Here is a 20,343-nt window from a genome sequence, read left to right on the forward strand (position 1 = left end):
ACTGATGAGACCCAAATCCCTCAGCCTTTCTTCATAAGAGAGGTGTTCCAGTCCCCTCATCATCTTGGTAGCCCTGATCCAGTAATACAGACACTGAATGGCTGCACTATATCTAATGATGGTTAAAAAAGCTTCAACCTGGAAATACCAGTTGGAAAAATCAGCTAGAAAAATGCACCTTGCTGCCCTGATAAAATGATTTCCTTTATAACAGGAGCTGAATTTTAAGAATTATGATTCAAACCCCTCGTGTTAATGAAATTCTTTATACATTCCACCCCCCCCGACCTATTTCTCCCTATACTGTCGTCTCCTGTGGGCTGCTTTGCGTCGCCCCCCGCCCCAGCTCCAGGCTCTGCCCTGTAAGAGGGCAGGAGCCCACGAGGTGGCAGAGCTCGCCTTGGAGAGCGCCGTTTGGTGACAAAACCCTTTAAAACCCTTTTTTTTTTTTTTTTTTCCCCTAGCAAAGCTCCCTCCCCCGCTTTCTTCCGCTTACTCATTAATTGCAAGTGTAGCTTCCTTTTTGCACATAAATCATAATTTCCTTAGACTAATAGAGGAAAAATATTCAGCCAAATGTAGACGTGGAGATGAGTTTTTATATTGCTCTTGATTCAAAGGCTCTTTTTTCAACAAAACAGTAATTTTTGTCTAACTTCATTTACCTCGACAGAGTTTCAGACCAGTTGAACAATTTGTAATTTGTTTAACCCCATTATAATTTAACTCAAGTTCAGTGTTTGTCTGAAAACTTGAAAACGGCAAAACCAAATGAAAACTTTGTTCAACCCTTCAGCTTTTAGAACAGTAAATCCAAAAAAGTGAGGATGCTTTGAAAACCATTCTTCAGCAATAAATGTCTGTCACTGTTTAGAAATGATTAAATTTTCATTTTCTCATCACAGAAGAGTGACCTGAGCCTGCTCAATATAACTTGACCAGTAAAAAAGTTCCTGAGTGTGACTCCGTTTGATTTTTGTTCCTTTTCAATTTTCAACTTCCAGGCATTAAGGGAGAGCAGATATAATTAACACAATTCTAAATTAGAGTCAGCGATGTTATTGTAGGAGTTAGCAGGAGTGCAATATTCGTACTAAGCGTGCCAATTCCTATAAGAAAGCTGAACAGGAGAGTTATTTCAAGAGATTAAACGATGCAGAATAAAGCTTCCAAAAGCTGTAATTGAAAGTGACAGAAACATTAGCTGTGAAACAAGTAACATTTAATCACACAGATTATACAGAAACATAATTTTTGTATGTTGTTTTCTTCAATAGAATTTAATTTTAATCTGTTGAGACAGCTCATCACTTTCAGCTGCCTACTGCCAGAAGCCTGTCAGAATATGTAAATGTAACAGCTACTGGGAGGAGTGGGACCCGTTCTCTCAAACACTGGCCTCAACTTCTGCATGCCTAAAATGTCAATTCCTCCAGCCTGCACCTGCGGGTTGCAGGTGTAAGTATTTGCGCCCCTTCTTGCTTTTCTATGTACCATTTGAACGGTTGAACTTCTGAGCCTGGACAAGCAGTGGCCCCAGTGAAAGCCTAATATTTGTGCAGTCCTAAGTAGAAAGTTAGTAAAGGGCAAAGGCACGAAGGAAAAAAAGCATAAAAAAAACCCTTTACATGAACACACGGAGTCCAGGATAAGGATTCAAACCTTCCTGTAAATGACGTTGGATTTTATTTTCTTGCAAGTATACAGGAAATCCAAATGGGCTACATCGTTTTAAAATCACAGTAGCTGAAGGCAGAAAAGAATTTGTAAGTGGATTGATTAGTCAGGACACAGAGAGAGTAAATCTCAATACAGTTACAGAATAATAACAGCTCATCTGGTGTTGCAGAACATGTATGTTCACCGGTGTCCCTGCCTTGACCAGTATGAAACTGAGCTCCGTATTTGCAAAAGGCGTGAGCAGGAGCAAATGTGACCTTCAGGAAGGCCGATATGAAGTGCCTTTGCCTCCTGGGGATTTGGAAGGGCGACAGACAGGAGAAACTCATGTTGACGCTAACCTGCTGTTTATAGCAGCCAAGAAGTACATGTGAAAGCATGTCAAAAACTCCAAGCATTTTGGATGGTTACCATCAAATATTTTGAGTTTATTTGCTCTTGTTATAAAACTTGTTTGAAAGTGAAGCCAGGTATCTAAAAAAGGGTTTGAACAACAAGGTTATAGGGAGGTTTATTTTACTTTTCTCTGCCAATGTCTTTCTCTGCTAATATGGAAGTTTAAAATAATACGTTTCACCTGTGGTTCACTCTCAACTCCTCACAAAATCTGAGTTATTTAGAGGTGCCTTTTGTTTTGGGCAAGGTCCTACCAATAGGTCAGCATGGCCAGATTTTCAGAAAGCAAATATTTTGCAAATAGAGGAGCTCCTTCTGGCTTATGGTGAGAATATGAAACCAGAAGCAGTTTCAGTGTGAAATGCAATCAGGGACAGATCCTGAACTCTGGGATTTGGAAGAGGCCAGGGTGTCACTGGTAAGTCCCAAGCAGCAATCCTGGCTGTCCGCTAGTCTCCTTAGGGCACTGCAACAGCCACTTCTTCAGTTGATGCCACCTCCTGTTCTTCGACAGGGTGCGCCTCAGCACAGGATCAGGAGGTAGAGGCCCTGGTTCTGGGCTCACAGTGCCTGAAGAGTTTTGGTTCTGCAGCTCCCATCATGGATGAGATTGCCTTCATGGGTAGGCTGAAGGAGGACAGGGGAGAAGACACTTCCATCCCTGCCGCTACAGCCGGGGTGCTGTGCATCGCAAATGCAAGACTCAGAGGCCCAACGCAACACAGAGTGCAGGTGGTAGGGGAAAACCTTGGGGTCTTGCTTCCTTCACTGCTCATACATTTCCCGGTGACCGCCCTTCCGATGAGAAAATCAATCTGTGGTCCAAGGTCGGGACCTCAGGGATCTCCCCTCCTGCCCCACAGCTCAGGCTGAGATTTGCTTCACTCCCGGCACTGCTGGCTGTGCACCAGCCGGGGTAAGGTTTTGGTAAAGAAACTAAAAGTTGAGAATAAACAATTAATTTGGCTGTATCCGAAAATAGCTTACATTCTCTTCAGGGCAGGGACTGTTTCACAAAGTTTGTTTGCAAATGTTTGAGCCATTTGCCCTTTGTCAGTCATAAGTGATAACGTAGCAAGGAAGGAAATGGACTTGAGAAAAGACCGCCAGCCTAAAAAAGAGCAGAGAGATTAAACCTGCAGCCGTAGCTTTAATGGTGATACTGTCACTGAGACACCCTTCTTGCCAAAGAAGGGTTATTATAATACTGTTTATTACAGTGTCAGTACAGGACATGTAGTCATCCTAGTACAGAATAACACTTGCTATATTGTACTCAGAATGAGTAATGCATATCATATGAGTAAAGAATGCATCAGATCTTTCCAAAACCGTATCTGGGCAGGCACGGGGCCGGGGGTGGGGGGTGGGGGGGGTGGGCGTGGTCGGCTGCCTCACTCAGCAGGACACTCAAGCTACCCTGTGTGACTTTGATGGCACAGGGCTGCTAGAAGGTTTTCTTGGCTGGCCACATAGGCATACTGCCAGTGCAAGTACAAAGCCACTGATGGACAAAAAGCCCAGCATGATTTGGGGCTGCTTTGAGGTGCCACAGAGGTCCCAGCACCATCTTGATTGTCTCAAGTCAAGAATCTGCAGGGGTTTTGAAAAGCTACTGTTGTCCTTTGTACATCACATTTTCTCTTGAGGATGGTTGACTGTAGCTGTCATCAAAAGGTCGTAATTTCTGATTTCTCCACAGCTGTTGATGACACCAGTGAAGGGATTTGTCCAAATTACATAATAATCCTCTCATAAATATAATAATAAAGGAGCAAAATTATTCCTAAGTGGTATACTATGCTTCCCTTATTGATGTGGCCCAGATGATGGCTGTGGTTCTCTCTGGGCACAGCTGGGTCATCAGACATCCGAAGCCACAGTGCAAAAGATGGAGAGCGGGAGTTTCACGTCTAGTCGGATGATGGGCCTCAGGTCTGCACCTTCCTTGTGTCTGCTCACGGCACCATCATGAAAAAATCAGCAAACCTGGAGTTTCTCTGAATGCCAGTTGAATGCCACTTCATTCATTTGAGCGCTGAAGTGCCATTGGTATCTGGAGGGACGCAGTGAAGAAAATCCGTTGGTTTCCTACTGGTGCCTCTTACAAGGCCTCTTATAACTAAAGCGCGTGATTTTGGTGTTGCAAAGACCTGGACAACTCTTGCAAGGTGAGCTGTTAACTCTGGCCAGTGACCCTTCCTGGCCATCTTCCATCTTACCTTTAGGGCATGATGTAAAGCCAAGAAGTATCTGCGCATTTTGAGGAATGGAAGTGAATTTGGGGAATAAAGGAAACTGGTGGCATTTTATTTATCTGTCCATGTGGAGTGAACAACCGTAATATCCAACGTTGGATAAACATCTACAAAAGTTTCTGAACAACAAACCAGACAAGTGGGAGCTTTTCTAAAAAATAGAGTGTATTTCTATAAAAGGTCTTATTTATCTGAGGTGATAAAAGAAAAGCTGAGTAGAAAAGCTTAATACTTTATCAGTTTTATAGCAGAATAGCTGCCCATAAATTCAGTGGAATTTCACCAGCATTAAACTAGAAAAACACAACGGAAAAAAATGTTATTCTGAATTCAAAGAGAAAGTAAGATCAAGGGTTAGTTTGCTTATTTTGATAATAAAGTAAATACTGTAGGGACATGGAAAGCTATTAAATGATTAGGTTAAAAAAAATCAACACAGCTGTTTATACAGAAATATCATTGACGATAAACTCCTCAGTAAATTTTTCGAAGTCTAAAAGAGCGATAATTTCTCCTATTAGTTCTTCATGTTAACAAACATTGTCTTATAGAATTGGTTTTAAATGTTATCCATACAATACGGGAAGATCGAATACTTGCTCATGAAAGGACTCCTGGTTTTGTGAAGTAGCGTACTCCCACCACCTCATATCTGGCTTTTATCTTTTAATCTTTTTTGCTTCCTGTTTACAATATTGACAAACTTTCCTTTCCACATAAACTTCTAAACTTCCATAGCAAAAAATACCCTAGACAAAATATGTTTCCTTTTTTTTTTCTGTAAAATCACTTTGTAAACTCTTCCAAAAGCTGCCAATCTCGCAATTTCCCTAGATGTCTTGTTATATCATAGTAATTAAATTGTAGTCTCTGAGCTGTCTTTTTCATAACTAAGTTTACAGGAAATGCATCTTCATCCTTGTCTAGCACAATATAAAAATGTTCTGCTGGGAATACAGTTGTATTTATTGATTCTTCAGAATTTGTAATTCCTTTCAAAAGAAATTTAGTTAGCTCTTTTGAGCTTTCATGAACTGATGAAGGCAGAAAACAATAATAATTTGAAAAGATACCTCTAGGCAGTTTTATGTCTATATAGATTTCGTACAGGATCTGCAGTAGAAATGTGTTCTCCTAGGTAGCCACAAATTTTTTGCAATAACAGCATTTACAAATAATAGCATTCCTATGCTCTTTAATTTTATAAAATGTGTCTGATTACAAGATCTCACAAATTGTATGCTTTATTTGAAGGAATGTGCATATCATAATTGCTAAGGGAAGTATAAAGATCATCCTCACAAAATATAAGCAATCCCACATCAAAAAGACAGAGCAGTAGAGAAGATAATCACCAGAACTGATCTCTTGGGTGAGTAAGAGAACTAATCCCAGCAATCTGCTGGGAGATGGTGCCTCTCGCCTCTCTACGTTCACGTTTAGGGGCTGTGAGTGGAAGCTTCCTGGCTGACCTTGGATGTCAGAGCAGCAGGTAGAGCAAGGCACCCCGTGGCTTGTCTGTCCTTGGTGACTACTTGGAGGAGCCTTGAGCTGCTCGTGGCTTTTTGCTTCCCAGCAGACTCCCCTTACCCAAGCACCAGTCTCCAGGCAGGCAGGGCAATTTTCCAGCAAGCCCACGCCATCGGGAGCGCACAGCAAACCCAGCATCTGTGTCCCCACAGATGTACTTGGCTGGGGACTCAGTGCTGAGACTCTGTCCGCAGCTGGGACCTCAAAGCACCGTCAGTGCCTGGCACAGCGGCGTGGCCCATGGGTTGCAGTACGTTGGCTGGTCTTTGGGACTCACTAAGAAACTTTGGGACCCAACCAAGAAACCAGCCTCACAGAATGGGATCCGCTCATATCCCCTCAGTTGGGCTGAATTTACCCAAAAGTTTCAGGGCTCACATTGGATGTGGGGGACAAGTTAAACCTCCCCATACTCTGGACTAGTAACCCAGTCAACCGAGTGTGGCAAGAGGGAAGAAGAAAGCAATCTCCCTCTCCTCAGGACATAATTTCACATGGAAACATTACTGAGAACCCAGGGCAGCAGATTTCCAGGATGACGTCCAACCCACTGGGCTAGAGGTGCATCCTGACACTCACCCTCATGTTTCCATGTCTGTTTAGTTACGTCACACAAAACCAACCAGGTCCCACAAGAAAGACTAAAGTAGTTCCCGCTTAAGGATAATCTAGAGGCTTGTAACTAAGTTAGACTGCTGACAAATTAAAAACTTTGATATAATTCTCTTGGACAACTTATTTGTCTGAGTGAGTTTGTGCTGGAATCTCCCAACTGAATTAGCTCCCTTCTGGATTACATTGTGCTTTCCTATGGGTATACACCAATCCTTCCTGTTGGAGATGCTCCGCTTCTGCATTAAGTGCCTAAATACTCAAATTAAATGGAAATCAAGAGCACTAATGCTTTTTTACCAAACTTGTAATGGCTTCCTACCCAAATAAAAACATGTTTCTGTGGCAGTGACCTCCTGAGTCATTTGGCTGAGTGCTCTTAGTTTATGCAGCTGCGTCCGTCACAAAATGCCTCTTAATCATGCAAAGAAGTTCAGTGTCTGCTTTGCATTAAAAAACTACACCCATAGCAGATATTAAACTGCTGTAAATTCAGTGCATTGTTCTTATCTAATGCAGCGATTACAGCAATTTTTCTGGTTTTGCTAGTGAAATCAGGAGGTCAAAATTTGTGTCAGTATTGACCGATAGTTGTTTTTATCCAGCTATATGTTTTTCAATACGTATGTTGCTCACATTTAAAGACACAAGCTTTTCCAGCATCACTGAGAATCTGACATGGATTACAGCACAATTTACAACATGGTGCCTATTTACTGCTTTTTTTCTGTTGCTGCATACCATTTTCAATGATTATGAGATTATTCAGAATATCACAGCTTTTCAAATTTGATTTTCTCTTAATACACTGCAGTAGTTTTGTTCCATTCTTCTTGTGTTCCACTTGATAATTCAAAGACTTGGAATGAGTGATTTAAATATGAGTCATGTGCATTATGAACTATTCAGTGTATTAGGAACACAGATGTTTACTGCCATAAATTATTGACATCATTTTGGGATGAACTTTATAACCTTGAAATGAGCGAGCTGATGGAGAATATGAATCGATGTAAAGTATTTTCTGTAGCTCTGGAATATCCTTCTCTAAGGAAAGCTGCAGAAGTACTTTAAAAGGAAAACTTTAAGCTGAAAACGATCTGAAGAATAAACCAGAAACTGTTTCCCATCTATGATAAGAACTAAAATGGGTTCATCTGTATTTTAAAAAAAAACGAATTCCATATCGCTTCTTGTTTTAGTGTGTTTATCAGAAAACAAAGGTTAGTCTGAATAGGCTATTGTTAGTAACAGGCTTTGCTTCATCAAGTCAATAAATAGTTGAGTCGTTATATCATGTAGTTTCAGTTCATGAATTGTGTGTCTGTTCAAGCCTTGACAGACTGAGAGCGCCTGTTTAGATACTGCGAGCATTTCTTAGCTCGCAATTTCACTTTTTGAAAAAGAAATGAAATGTAGCATCAGTTACTAAAGGAGAGAAATCAACGTGAGAGTTAGGATAATTAGGGATATTTAGCAGTCTGTCTTATCTCAAAACGGTGAATGGCAACGAAAGTTGCAAGGAAAATTTCCCAAACTCACAGGGTTTTATTTAACATAATAACTATCGAAGCTAACTCCTACCAGTGTATTAGTTGGAATGGCACAACCAAGCAGATTTCAGGAGCTTATCAGCATTTTTGATCTCCTGATCCCATGTATGCAAACCCCTTTGATGTTGGGTGCAAATCCAGCATGAATCAAAGACAGCCTATTTTCTAAACAACGGAGGCTGGTCTGGGAAAGGTCAGGCAGAGAAAATGGATACATACATAAGCCAGTGTCACACACACAAAAAAAATCACTTCTTTCTCTAACTGGCTAAATGAACTTTTCTGAGGCTATTTTCTCTGTTATGTTATGCTTTAATGAAAGTGAAATATAATGCACAAAGAATTGTGGGTGTAGCATTTTCCTTCCTGGCTGTGACATTTCTGGCGGGTTATTAGTGCTAAATATTTGTGAGTGTTAATGGCTGTAAGAGCTCTAGAAACTGCCACCAGGAGGTAGATATACACAGAATTACGATTAGTGTAGTATGTAAAGTACTGGTGGAAGCTATTTTTGTGCCACGTGCCATGGCTGCCACTTTAATTTCGACCTCTGTCCCTGGACTTGTTAAAGTCACTTCTCAGGAGGATGGGGCGGTGCATGGTTGCCCGGGCAGCGGTGGTACCACCGGGGGGATCGGTTGGGACGGTGGGCTTTGAGAGAGTGTGAGCGTGGAGGAGGCTGCTGCTGGACACCTGCCACTGGGGCGGTTTTGAGTTTCTGTACGCGGGCCCATAGCCAGGGAATATCCCAAAACAAACAGCAGGAAAAACGTGAAGAGGGAACAGCACCATTAAGAGTAGATACCTAAAGAAAGAATAACCTTCATTTTACTGTGTGTCTCATCTTGCCCTCAACGGATGAACGTTTTCCATAGGTTATGTTTCGGCACACAGTCCTTTTCATCTGTTTTCATGTAAAGAAAACATCTGACCAGCTGACGCGAACATATTTACTTACAGCATTAAAAACTTGTTTAAATTGTCTGTTGTGGATATTATATTTTTAATGACATTTCTGGATATGTCTGTTATGGATATGCTATTTTTAATCACATTTCTGGATATGTTCTTCTAGTAGCTGTTATCTTAATTCTGAAAGGGAATAAACCTTCAGCCCTAAGGTGTCCAGATGACAGATGCGAACTGCCCTTTTTTTCCTCCTTTAGCTGCTTATAACAGATACTGTGGGCCTGCAGAGTGGCAAGTCTGCTTGGTCCTTCCCAGCCATAGTGCTGAGATACTGAAAGGGCTGTCAGACATTGGAACAGGCTGCCCAGGGAAGCGGTTGGGTTGCCATCCCTGGAGGTATTTAAAAGATGTGTAGATGTAGCACTTAGGGACATGGTTTAGTAGTAATTTAGCAGTGCTACGTTAACGGTTGGATGGTCTCTTCCAACCACAACAAATCTGTGGTTCTATAATACTGACATACAGAGATGCTCCGCAAGGTTTGGCTCACACTGCAGCCCCAGTTCCCATATTGCTGGCTGCAGTGTTGGTCTGTGTTTAGAGTTTTTCACATTTACACAGAATATTGCCATGCTGTCTAGTATACTATTCTTTACTAAAAACATCCTAGCAATCATTTCACACTCACAAAGGCATTTTCAGTATAGCAGCAGGAATACTCAGTAAGACTGCTATGATCTAGTGTGCTTTATTTAGGGTCTTTCATTATTAAAAGGGGTGTACTTCAAAAGTTGTTCTTTTTTTCTTAAATGAGAACACAAAGTTTCAGACTATTCCTTTGATTGCAGAATTTCGTGCATATTGACTTTCATAAGGCCTACAAAACTCTGTCAGACAATGAACGGCAATACAAGGACAGTCCTCTATTTAGCATTTCTGGACAAGTGGCTGCCAGAATCTGGGTTTACAATTACATGCGTTAGAATGAAAAAGAAAAGTCTTCAAGGCCCAGATGCACAGGGACCCAGGTCTGATGACATCCAACCTGACTTCCCAGTGCCCAGCTCAGAGGCAGAAATTTGCAGCCCTGAGTTACTCACGTAACTATCCCATACAGCTGAGGGAAAGAGACAGGCACCGGGCTGCGGGGTTTACAACGGCCAGGGTGCCAAGCAGAGGGGTGCAGAGAAAATGCTGGAACAAGGGATGCGTCTGAAGCTCCTTCTCTCTGTCCCTGGGATTCAGGTGCCTATGAGAGAGGGGGATTTACAGCTCTGAAGTCCCTCTTCGCCACTTCAGTTGCTGCTTGGGTATGATAACTTGTTTACTTTGTTCAAAGAAGATGCCTAGCAGTAGTGGTACTGCTCCTCACCTTTTATGTAATGCAAGTGATGGGTATCACCGCATAGGGACGCTCATTGAAATGCTTTTGGAGTAAGAGTAGGCGTTACGAACTCTCTGCTCTGTGCTGAGCTCAGTGGTGTTGGTAGAGGCTGGGCATTGTGTAGCCATCCCTGCTCTACAAAGGATTTTAGGCATCTGAACAACTAGTTTGAGAATGCCCAAACACACCGTGGAACAAAATATATGCTGAGACGCTCATCTCATCCAAGATAAGAAGGCCTCTGGGAATGTGCATTAGAAGTACTTTAGGTGCCTAAATAACTTTACTGATGACAGCTTAGGTGCCTTTCAGGTATGCATGCCACAGGCAGAATTTTTGTGACTCACTCACTTGAATTCAGGTATCTAAATTCTGCTTGAGCTATGCCATAGGCACTTAAAGGCTTCTGGAATCTCTTCCTAAATTACTTGAATTTATAAAAATGTCTTGTTTCAAAAATATGGCAAGGATTCAAATGGTTTCTCCTCTTGCTATGCAAATGAGTAGGAGGTGATGTTTTAAAATTTTCTATATGGCTTCATATTCCTAACATAATTACTAGAATAGGATTTAAATTCATCTAGCACTTCCAAAGCTTGCATTGATTTGACTACAGCTGTATGTTGAACAACATTAAAATTTTAAGCCTTGGGACTTCTTCAGTTTTCTTTGCCAACTCTTTCTTTTGCAAACATGATTGTGAGACCAGATTTTGGTTATCCAAGAATATTGTTTCAGATAGATAGCATCTAGGCTCTGTTTCGCATTTTATATATGACCTTTTACACCTTATTTGCCAGACAAGCCCCCTCAGCTTCTACAAACTTTTTTAAAATTCCCAACAGCAGTGGGAATTTCACTATAGCTTGAAAGGCAGCTGAGTGAACGTGCTGCTTTGTAAAAATTGGAAAGTAGCTTTCCCTTTTGTCTCCTGTGAAGTCTTTTCCTACTGAAGAGAGAGCAAAAGACAAAGGCTGATCAGCTATGCACAGCAAGACTATGCTCTCTAACCATGAAAAAAAAAACAAACAAAAACACCAAAAAAACCAAACCACCAAAAAACAACAAAGAAAACCCAGAAAAATAAATCTGTTGCCCTAGCCTAAGATTTTACCTGGTTTCCAGCAGTCCAATTTAATAAATCCTGTATGCTGTTGTGCTGTATGGGCATTTGGTTGGTGGCTGTAGCTATAGCCAGGTGATTTATTACTGCTAATGCCACATCCTTTTGGATGGATGTATGCCATTGCTTGCACTGGAAGTTGTTCTGCTTCCAGACATCCACACTGGAAAATATTAACTGTACTACATCTTCCCCCAACTCAAATATCAGTGATACGTTGTTCCACATTTTCCTCTGTGGTCTTTCGTTTCGCTAAGGCAGTAGGCAATGAAGAGGGAGAGCACCCGGGTTTGCGTGATGGTGACTGTCCCAGGGACAGAGGACTCTTGGGGATGGGCAGGAGCCTGCTTGCTCCAGCCACTCTCCTTCCTCAGCTGGCATGCTGAGATTCAGGTATCACAAGGTGGTGCTCTTGTACTTATGGCAAATTTTTCAGTAGCCAACACTTGAGGTGCCTGAGGCTCTCACTGAACCTTGTGCTACATATGACACATTGAACTAAACTGCACCATTGGTGGTTGCACGCCTGCTGGACCAGAAGAGATGCCTGGTGAGAAGAGTGTCTCCAGGGAGGCTATCTTGTGCCTCCCTATGTAAGACAAGATTAAATGCTGCGTGCTCACAGGATCGGTATGTGTTGCGATACTGTGCGATCTCTTCTTGGTGCCTCATCGAAAGACATTCTCTTGAGCAGACATCATAAAATCTGGGCTGAATGCTTCCTTCGTATATGTAATTCTCCAGTGGGAAGAGAAGTAGACCCAGAAGATCTGTTCTGTAGATTCTGGGTCTAGCTATTTCTTTCCATCCTCTATTAAAGCTGAGCCCACCACTGCTCTCCAAAATGAAATATTTTGGCACTGTCTCATACTGGTGTGATACATCCCATTTAAATCTGAGTACTCATCTTTTTTACCCAAGCTGGACTCTGCATTTTTCTTTCTGCGTTTCTCACTTATCCATTGTCTTTTCTCCAAGGTTTCTTGGCTGACACGTTAAAGAATTTGTGATATCTCAAAGGTCCTTTGTTATTGTACATTCAGATCTAATACCAGAACTCTAGAAATTCTATAAAGATGACATCTCAGAAAACAAGAGAGGGATTGTACATGGAAAGTAGCTCTGGGACTATGTTTAAAGATGGTAAACCATCTACTTTATTCTACAAATGTAGCAGGTTGCTCTTATAATGAGGCTGCAGGAGGCTATTTCGGGAGATCGGAGCATGCAGCAGTCTTGTAGTTAATAAGGGCAATTGCATTACCGAGTATGCTGCTGTGGTTGCTGCTCGTTGTGTACCTGAGTGAGAACTGAACATCTCTTGCTCCACGTTTCTCCAATCATCCCCTTTTTGCACACCTGTTTTAATACAAGCACTAGGCGGTGTCCAACAGATGTTACTCTGTACATGAGATAACACATTACTAAGCACTCTGAATTTTACTGTAGTCACGTCAGTAGTCTGCAGTTTTAAGCTACATACTGGACACTAGAAATCCGTTGCTTGTTTTCTGGTTCTCTTTGAAAAGTTTTCTCTCCTCTTCATGTTTAGTGATCATCCTAGTGCTCTGTACTTTGTAACAAATCCTGCATGCCCGACTGTTAGCTATTTCTTGAGTATTTCAGTATCACTTCCGTGAAGTGAGGCACACGTTGGATTGATGCTGTTGTCAGCACTGCATCCACCAGTAATTCATATGCGTGCAAATAAAAATAGTAGTAACTTGTACAAGTTAGGTGCAAGGTCTTGCATGGTGAAAAATAACTGCAGTAGCCATTGCAGATAATATTGCTTCAAAGAAATACAGAGAAAGTTTGAAGTTACTGAGGCATTCTGGCAGATAAAAGGAAATGAGTTAAGAACAAAGTGGCTTTTCTCTTTCACTCAATAGCGTTGCTTATTCTTATGACCGCCCCAGTCTGGTTTTAACACCAATGTGACAGCGTGTGCTGTCTTCTCTTGAAATGCTTCCTCTAGCTGAAGGAAAAAATTGCTTGTATTTTCTGTGATCTTATCCTGTGAGAACACTGGAAAGAGTTGTGCACAACGTGTTCCCTACTTGCTAGGAAAGACGATGTTAATAGTGATGCCATTTCTATTTTACCATCTATTGGATTCCGTAAATGCCACTATATTGACAAAAGCAGCCTGCAGTAATAATATTGAAAATAAGTTGAAACAAAATTTGCGTGTATATTGGTAATTACAGAATCACGGAATCACGGAATTTTCAGAGTTGGAAGGGAGAGATCATCTAGTCCAACTCCCCTGCTAAAGCAGGATTGCCTAGAGCACAGTACTCAGGACTGCATCCAGGCGGGTTGTGAAAGTCTCCAGAGAAGGGGACTCCACAACCTCCCTGGGCAGCCTGTTCCAGGGCTCTGTCACCCTCACCGTAAAGAAGTTTTTCCTCATATTTGATCGGAACTTCCTATGTTCAGCTTGTGCCCTTTACCCCTCGTCCTGTTACTGGGAACCACTGAGAAGAATCCGGCTCCATCCTCCCTAAACCCACCTTTTAGATACTTGTAAACATTAATAAGGTCTCCCCTCAGCCTTCTCTTCTCCAGGCTGAAGAGTCCCAGCTCTCTCAGCCTTTCCTCATAAGGGAGATGCTCCAATCCCTCCATCATCTTTGTTGCCCTATGCTGGACTCTCACCAGTAGTTCCTTGTCTCTCTTGAACTGGGGAGCCCAGAACTGGACACAGTATTCCAGTTGTGGCCTCACCAGTGCAGAGTAGAGATGAAGAGTAGAGTAATGAAGAGTAGAGTAATGAAATTTTTCAATATGATTGTAAAGTTCAAATGAATTTTAATGCATTCTGACACACACTTCTGCATTCCAGGTTAAGGTTATACTTGTTAAAAAAAGACAACAGCATTCAAGCATGTACATGTGTACAAGTAGTACACTCAAATAACTTTGTCCCTGAATCAAGGAGCTGCACCTCAGGGTCCCTCATTAGCTTCTCTATGCAATTTCTTCTTATTCCTCTTCTTGAATGCCAGTCCTTCAAATTCACCAAGGACCTCTACAATCAAGACCTCTTTCCCCTTTCCACATCAATGATCAGACCTTAATCCACCCTCACGAAACACCTGAATCTCCATAGTATATTCTCATCATAATTGTTCAGATTCCTGCATGGGTGTCATGGAGGATATGATCTGAAGATAACCACATGGCACAGTTATAAAGATATAAAAGTCTCTGGAGATGCTTTTAGAGTCCCTCTTCTACAATATTGTATGGACTTAAAGGTAAAGTATACTGTTCACTCTTCTGGGGGACATGGTGGATGTGCTATAGCTTGACTTCAGTGAGGCTTTTGACACCCATGGCATTGTCACTCAGAAGCTGAGGACGTATGTATGGGCTGGAAGAACAGACTGTCAGACTGATTGAAACTCGGCTGCACCACTGGGCTCATCAGGAGTAATCAGTGATGGCTTGATGCTCAGCCACAGTCTGGTAACACACAGTACCATAGGGGTTGGCATGGGGTCTGTATTGTTCAACGTGTCCATAACTACCTCAATGATGACACCAAATGCACCCTTAGCAAACTTGCAAACCAGGGGGAACGGCTGATGTTGACTGGTGCACTTCAGTTCAGTGTCATCTTGAGAAACTTGAGGACTGGGCCAACAGAAATGCTATGAACTCCCAGCTTCTTCAGCAAGGAGAAGGGCAAAGCCCCGCATGTGTGGCAGAATAACCCCTGAACCAGTACGGGCTGGAAACAACTGGTTGAATAACGGGCTGGCCCAAGTGAAAAAAAAACTAAGGACCCACGTGCCAGGTTGAATATGACGCAACAGCAGGCTTTCGTTACAGATGAGGCAGACGGCTTCCTGAGCTCTATTGCAAGGACCGTGGCCAGCATAGTAAGGGGTGTTACTATCCCGTCTGCTCGGCACTGGCCCATCTGGAATAGTGTCTGTTTTGGGGCCTAAAGCACATTACCTGAAGGAGATGCTGAGGTCTCTGAGATGAGACAAGGCCAGGAGGTGATCAAATAGCAGCCTACAGCTATGCAAAGGGGTATTACAAAGACCACACAATCAAATATTTCTTGAAAGTGGGAGATGCCCAGTTGCAGAAGAGGCAATGGCCACAGATTGTGTCTTAAGAGATTCAGGCTAGAGTTTGGGAAACAGTTTGAGGGAGCAGTGAGAGCAGAGGTGGAATCTCCATCCTTGAAATGAGTTTTGAAAACTCAACTAGAAAAAGCATGGCTGACCTGACCAAGTGCTGGCAGTAGTTCTGCTTTGAGCTGCAGGTTGAACCTCCAGAGGTTCCTTCCAACCAACATTTCTGTGAGCCTATGATGTCTCCCTAAGAATGCTCCTCTGGCAGGAAAATGAAGATTATTATTCCTTCAGTAGTCATGGAGGCTGTTGGGGCAGTATATTTTCCCTGTATATTGCAAGCACACACAAGTCTGAAATGTGTCATTGCCAAGATGTTTCCATTTGCCAAAAAGAGAAAAGCATGCCACACTCTTCTGCCAAAAACAGAAAGCCGTATGATCTTGGCAAGCATAGCACATGAACCTGGGGCTGGCACACTCCGAAGGCATCCACTTTCCCTTCTTTTGCTTGGATCAAAGGCAGATGTAGTTCAGCTCTGCCCAGAGCATGGCGAGGACACGTGTTGCTCACAATATTGCACACCGGGGATGAGACTGAGGCTGATCTGGCACATTCAGTGTTTTTAAAGTACTCCTAGAATAAGGAGATTTTAATTTTACAGCCAGATTTGAGAATTTCAAATTTTACTTGATTCTGTGATGTGATTAGAAGTCCAGCTCTAAGAACGAAGATATGTGGCTGGGGCCCTTGCTCTTGGGGAAGCACATGAGCAGCAACCTGGGGCTCAGTGACTAAACTCCAGAGTGCAACTCAACTCATGGTCTATAAGTGGTACTTGAAGGAAGCTGAGCACCAAGCTAAAAGTCTGTCCCCAGGAAGGTCTAGATTGGCAGGGAGGTTGAAGGGTCAGAGCTGTTCTCTTGTGTGGAAATTGGTATGCAGAGGCATGACAAGGAGCAGCGACTCATTTGCTCTCTAGGACAGAGAAGATCAAGGAGGAGAAGAATGGGAAACAGAACTTCAGACATCCAATTGATTCAAGTGATTTTTTAAAAATACAATTACTTTCCAAAGTGTTTCTGCTAGATACAGAAGCTGGTGCTGTAAGAAGCAGGAACGCTACATAAAATGGGAAGGTGATTAATAGTAGATCATAGAATATAAAGAATAATAATATGAGCGCTCCAGAGGTGGTGGAGAACTGCTGCAGTATGGGCATCACAGATGTTGGGACCCTGTTTTAGTAGACCCCGGGCAGTCACTTTTTCTCACCTCTGTGTTCAGTATAACTATTGTGATTAGACAGGGAAGAAACAGGGCATCTTTCTCTTCTGTATCCTCCCACACTTCCATTTGTAAGAACTTTACCCCGTGCAAAAATTGTCTGAGAATGAAATGACTGTCCTATTTGGTTCATAGTTGCACAGTATGATCTCTTAGACCTTATATTCATTCTTACTGCTATAGCCACCAATCTCAAATAAGCCAGAATGTATATTGTTGCTTTTGTGGATCAGAAAAATACAATCATCAAGAGCAGTGCGGAAAAGAAACCTCCAAGAAGGTTGCTGCCTGGAGCTTTATAATTAGACATCTTGCCACCAGCAACAGAGCTTCTGTCACTATGGAGGGAAGCTGCTTCAGTTTTGTATTTCTTTGCAGGGTTAATTGTGAGTTTTCAATACTTTAGTATTTCTTTTTAAAACCTCTGGTTTTGGAAAACAGTGCCACTGCCTTGTGAAATTGTTCAATGCTGGTGACATCTACATCTCAAGGCCAACATTTATGTCTGGGGGATGTGGAAGGCTTTTAGATATAAGTCTGTGAAATACCTTGTTCCGTGTCAATCTGATCTTCAGAAATGGAATAGTGCTGTAGCCAGCTGACAGCGTGAGGATGGAGAAACAGGGACATTTAGGAGGTAAAGTTTCCTGCTTGCTTATAGAAGCAGTATTTGCTCTTTGAAGGGCACAGTTACCTCTGAGTAGGACGGACACGTTCTCGTCTCTCTGGAGTTTGTAGCCCTTGTTCTAAAACTGTGCCCAGGAAAACCTCTCTGAATTTTTTTTCTAGCATTCGCTTGAGAGAAGGAGATATACATAATTTGGTAGGATTTTATTTTTACACTCTAAATATTGATTTATTCCTGCTTACCTCTTGCAGATCCACCCCTTGGACCCACACACTGTAACGCATCTTCACCTCCAGCTCCCAACGTGATATTTCAGTCATTTTTAGTCCCTCCATCACCTCCACTCTTCCTTCCCTCCCACTGTCACCTCTGGAGCGTAACCGGTTTAAGTTCAGCCTCTATAATTGACTGGACATAGCTTCAGTGAAAGGCGGTAGATAATAGTTTGTTTAGATCTGAAAAATGACAACTGAAAAGTGTATAGGTAGCAGGGAAAACGTGTGTTATGACAAGTACATTTCATTGGACCAATTAATGCATCTTTTAGAAATTTAAACCATTTCCCACTAAAATGTCCTTACCGTCTGTGTCAGGACAATAAGCCTCGTAGCAGTTTGAGTTATCCGACTTTTATAGAAATTTAATTCCAGCTGTGTAATGGTTGCCAACACAATGACAATGCCCAAAGCTTCCTCTCTTAACTCACATAATTTAACCTTGAGCGAGCTGCATCAGGGGACTTCTCTGTCTCCTCGTGTTACAACAAGAAGATGTGACCTAATCAATGTCCAGCCGGAGGGATGGAACGATGGCCCCAGCCAGCATTCCTGTAAGGTGACGTGCCATTGTCACCATGAGGAATCTTAAACTGAACTGCTGTGAAACGAAGTATCTCGGATCACTCCGGCAAACGCAGATAAAACCTTTTTTTTTTTTTTTTTGTAATTTGGGCATGTCAGAACACTTCGTTTCAATATAAATTGGTAAGAAACCTAATGTAGACATCTTTCCTAAGAATATAAAAAAAGTCAGGCTGGTATTTCCTGCCACGAATAACGAAAATTTCAAGTCCTGTAGTTGCAACTTGCAATGAGAACAAATGGCGAAATGTCAAAGTATCCCACTAGATAAAAATGTTTTCTTTCTCAGCTGTGCTCTTTGGGAATTGGGTAGAATGACATGCCTTCAGACTCATTTTTTACAATATCTGTACGCCCTGAGACTGCTGGAGTAATTTTAAAGCAGACCTTTCCATCCAAAAGTAAAATTGGCACATAGCCTTTTGATTCAGTTAACAGATGGTGTATGGTATTTATGAGAACAGTTGTTAAATGCTTTATAGCGTGCCTCACCAACTGATAGCTGCATATTAATGGAAAGTGGACGGCACTATCACATTTACAAGTGCTGCATTGTTGAGGGGAGCTGGTTGAGCAGATTTATATACACGGTTGCCCTCAAAAGTCTGGTCTAAAGTATTTGGATTCTTTCTCAAAGTACTGGTTTTATGGGGCTAAAACCTGCTAACCTTGCTCAAAAGATGAAAATCTTTTAAACCAGAACTTAGGCCTTAGTTTCTGAAAGCAAACAAAACAACAAAAAAAAGGGAGTTCAGCAGTTAATTATGTTTATTTTTTAGAATTAATTTCTGAGCTGGGTGATACTTCTACTTGCTAATTGAAACTATCTAGGGAAAATTAAAATGTATTTATGATGCTGGTATGAGTATATGATATATCAGCTGCTAATCAGACCAGCCAGAAGGCATTCTTGCCTTGTCTTGATATGAGTTATGATGAATTTTAAATAGAAATTTGTTTTGCCCACTTTCACAGGCTTAAAGAAATCATTCTAGAGCAATGTGATTGGATTGGATTCAATTCAGGTATTATTTAAAAATCCTCGCTGTGAGGTTTTTCTATGAAACGCTCTGTGTATCCGTTATTTCAAGAGCTGGAAAAACCACTGAAAGCATGCCACGCATTTCATGAAATTACAAGGACCATAAAACAGGCCTAAACCACACGACCATGCAAATTATTGCAAAGACAACTAGCTATCATTTTTAAAGCCCGTATTTCATTGCCTTTATCTTGCGTTTGTTTAGGTTGCTTTTGTTTGCCTTTGAGCGCTAAAACAGCCTTAGCGGAAACACTGCAGCTGAAGTGACATCAGCAGCGCCGCTACAGCTTGCTGCAGTTCATGTGAATAAAAATAAGCCTAATATAACTGGAATAAAATTACAGACCTTGTTCTCTCCGGCCCCTGCATTGCACAGACAGACTGGGGCCCAAAGGGAATAGCCTCTGATGGAGAGAGTCAGACAGAAGGTGCAGAGTTTAACCTTTTTCCCAGGATCTGCAAGGAGCCAAACTCCACCAAGTGCCCAAAATACACCAGACGGAGGGCAGCCCCGAATTGTCCTCTGATTCTTCATCGCCTATGCAGGAATGTCACTTATCTAAAGTTACAGTCTCGATTTAGGGGCATCCAAGCAAAGGGGGCGGTTGGAAAACAGCAGTCTGGGGCAATGCCAGAGGCTCCCAACAAACCCAGGAGAATTTTAACATTCCCCTGCTTCTCCCATGAATAATCAAACCTTATTTAAACTGCCTGGGGATTTTTATTTTTTTTTCTCCTTCAATTCCCACTAAGCCTTAGTAAGTGTAGTGAGATTCCAGTGGGATCTTTAGCAGAGTAAAGTACTATTTGTGCCACAGCCAACCACGCAGCGTCGGGTGGCAAAGGTTGGAGAGACGCGTGTGGTGTTCACAGGATGTTGCAAGGCGGTTCTCTTTACTCAGATGCCTGGTTGCACTTTGGCCACGGGGTAGTGCAGGGGAGATACGGAGACAGAGAGGTTGTTGCAGGTACTGACCTTCTCGGGTG

Source organism: Larus michahellis, chromosome 1 (genome assembly GCF_964199755.1).
Source record: "Larus michahellis chromosome 1, bLarMic1.1, whole genome shotgun sequence".
NCBI lineage: Eukaryota > Metazoa > Chordata > Aves > Charadriiformes > Laridae > Larus > Larus michahellis.